Consider the following 3,524-nt stretch of genomic DNA (forward strand, 5'->3'; position numbering starts at 1 on the left):
TCTCGGGAATGGTGAGCCAGAAATGCTGAACAAAGAGACCAAGATGGTAGAGAAGCAAACTAGCAGCATCTTTTGGATAAATTACTGAGAAATTTTTATATAGAGAAAAAGAGACGTCTTAGTCTCAGATATTTATGTTACCAAAGAATAAATCCAAACTGACATAGCTGAAGTTGCTGATAACAGTAGGACCTGTGTATTGTGTGGCGGAGGCCTGTGCAAGTGTTACTGTGAATAGTATGTTTGGGTAGTTATTGGAACCCTTGAAGGGTAGGGATTGTTAAGGTGAGGTATCGTTATCAGTAGGGTTAAAACAACAGTTTAATAGATGTTTAAAATTTTTGGTTCAATCAAGTATATGTAATCTTCATAATGTCACAGAACAAATAAAACTATTATTTTAGAATGTATGTGGTAGATTTCATGTAATATTGAAAATATAAGTTGTTTTGGAGAGTCAGAGTTTTGAAGGACAAGTGTCTTCCTCACATTCTTTTTTTTTTTTTTTTTGTGTATGCTGAGTGTATTATTTTCTCTGAGTCCTCTTTATCCATCCCCTGTTCTTCTCACAAAGGCCCAAGCTTCTGGAGGAGCTTAGCCTGCCTCTTACTTTCCTCCTCGTCTCCCTTCCTTCTTTCTTTCCATTCTTCCTTCCTTCCTTCCACTCTTCTATCTTCGAATTAACCAATTACCATGCATTCAATTATTGAGTAAGTATCTACTGGATATTATATTCGCTGTTGTTCTGTTTTGTGTTTTACACCAAGAAAGTAGCTTGTCTAATCTCCCTGCTATCCTGACAAATACTGACCTTTGACCCAGCGCTTTTAGAATCTGCTGGTGTGATTCCTACATTCAACAACATTAATTAAGCAATTACTATAAACCAGATACTGTTCTAGGTAGTGGGGATACATCAGTAAATACCGCTATCTAGTGTCTAGATTACTTAAATAGGTTGATTCGTTCCTTATTTTTGCCATTGACTTTCTACAGTTCACTATCAATACAGCCAGAAGTCCTTTTAAACAGAAGTCATGTCATGTCATTTCCCGTTTCATGATCTCTGGTTAGCTTTCCATCTCACTGAGTTGGTGGGTAGTGGTGGAGGCGATGAGACCAATTTGTGTTCTCTCTATATATTTTGAAGGCATAGCCCATAGGACTCACTGATGGATCAGACATTAGGTATGAGTGAAAGAGAAGAGTTAATAATATCTCCATGGAATGTGTCCTTAGCAACTGGAAAGATAGAGTAGCCAATTACTGAGTTGGTAGAGACTCACAGGAGCAGATTTGGAAGTGAAAATGCCAAATCTTGTTTCGTACATGACAAATTTGATGTACCTATTTGGCATTTAAATGGAGGTGCTGAGCATGTAGTTGGCATTAAAAATTTGATGTTATGGTTGGAGATACGCATTTTAATGTCATGAGCGTTAAAGGGTATTTAAAGCCACGGGTCTGTATGAGATTGCCAGTACAGAAAAAAACAAAAGTTCATAGGACCGAGTTATGAAGCACTCATCATTTAGAAGGTGGGAAGATAAGGAAAGACTTGGGAAGGAGACTGAATAGGAAAAGGTGAAGAATTTGGAAGTGGATCAAGTGAGTTATGTCAAGGGAAAAATATATTTCAATAAGGAGGGTAGGGTGAGGGCTAAAAATTGACTTCTAGAAGTCACAGGAGGTCTTGATAAGAGCTGTTTTGGTTGAATAGTGGAGTCAAAAGCCTGGCTAACTTGTGTTCAAAAGAGAATAAGAAGAGAGGAAATGAGACAGAGTAATGACAGCTCTTTTAAGGTAACTTGAAATATGTCGAGGAATCTCATGATTTTCAAAGGGCTAGACATGAATAAACCATGAATAGCTCTGTTATTGCTAAGTGGTTCTAACCTTTCCAAATACCGCATTGGCCTAAAGAGAGACTAGGCATCAAGGTGTGGGTAGCTCTCAAAACTGGCTCAAAAGGTGTTGAGTTGGCAAAAGGCTGCACTGCCTCCAGCTTCTCTAGAAGTCACTGAAGTCTATCACACAGTCTCTTAATATAAGATAAACAAAACAACAACAACAACAATAATAGCAACAACAACAATAGCAACAACTAATTATAGTAGAGTTCTCACTGTGCTAAGCATCATACTGTGTATGTGGCATGGATCATGCTCACAACCCGATGAGATTCGTATCTCTGTTATTTCTATCTCAGACACTCAGTAGCATGTAGGCAGAGGTGTCGTCCTTTGGAATATTTGGTAAGACCCTGATTTTTATTACCTTTTCCATGTGGGAGTTATTTTAAGACCCTGCTGAAGAGCAATGATGCGAAATGATTTTTCAGGAGTGATAGAGGAAATAAGTAAAGGCTGTTTCCTCCAATAGTTACTATTTGGTTTGAGGCTTCACCCTTCCTACTTCATATCTCACTCTTGTCTCTTAGGAATACAGGTGCCATATTTAATGGATTCTGCCAGGCTGTTCATCTTCAGGTGCCTTGTGTGGTTGTGGAAGAGGCCTGCCCTTCTCATTGTGGTCCCTCTCCTGTTTGACTCCCCTCTTCAATGCCTGTGTCTCTCCTGGCCCCTCGTGGAGTAAAGGACTCGCTTCATTCGGAAGGAAGCAAAGTGCAAAGTGAGGTCACTGGTTCCTGCTAACTCTTAAGACTTTAACTTTCAGAAACATTTCAGAAATGTTTCCTAAACATTTACAAGAAACAAGAGGTATTTTGATAGGCTTATAAACTTTATTTAGTTTTAACAAATATCGAAGTTACTAGTTTACTATGCCGATAGGAATTACATGTTGTGCTATAAAGTCAAAGGCCAAAATAGTTCAGATAGCTATGGCTCTAATTAAGACTTCAGTGCATGATGGAGTGTGGGGAAAGTAGCACTGCTCAATCTATGTTCTATTTTTCTAAAAAACAGTTTAGCTACTCAAGTTCCATTTATTTAAAAGAGCCTTTTATGGAAAACTTAGAGAATATTGGATTCATTAACAACAATTGTAGGGTTCCATGAGTAGCAGATGGATCCATTGAAAGGGCCGGATGAACAAATATGAATTGACCATGACCTCCAGAAATTAGGGCTCTGTTTGAAACCTGTTAGTATAGTAGCTTTAATCTTTTTCTTCTTGGATGGAATTAAGTACTTTTTTCTTCTTTCTTATTACTCTTTTCTGCTTAGTTCACATGCACACAATACACTGACACGATTTCATAATCTATTGCCATGGTATAATTCTCTTTTTACTCATTTCAATGCATATTTTTGTTTGCTTGTTTTTTTATCCCACAGTTATTATTATTATTATTAGAACTGCATCTGTTGGTACTGTGTTTTTTCCCCTAGCTTTATTGAGGTATAATTGAGAAATAAAGTGTATATGTTTAAGATGTACAAAGCGATGATTTGATATACATATGCATTGTGAAATGATTACTACATTCAAGCTGATTAACACATCCATCACCTCACTTAGTTCTCATTTGTGTGTGTGTAGCGGGGCGGGGTGGTAAGAGC

Source organism: Pteropus medius, unplaced genomic scaffold (genome assembly GCF_902729225.1).
Source record: "Pteropus medius unplaced genomic scaffold, Ma_sr-lr_union100, whole genome shotgun sequence".
Taxonomy (NCBI): Eukaryota; Metazoa; Chordata; class Mammalia; order Chiroptera; family Pteropodidae; genus Pteropus; species Pteropus medius.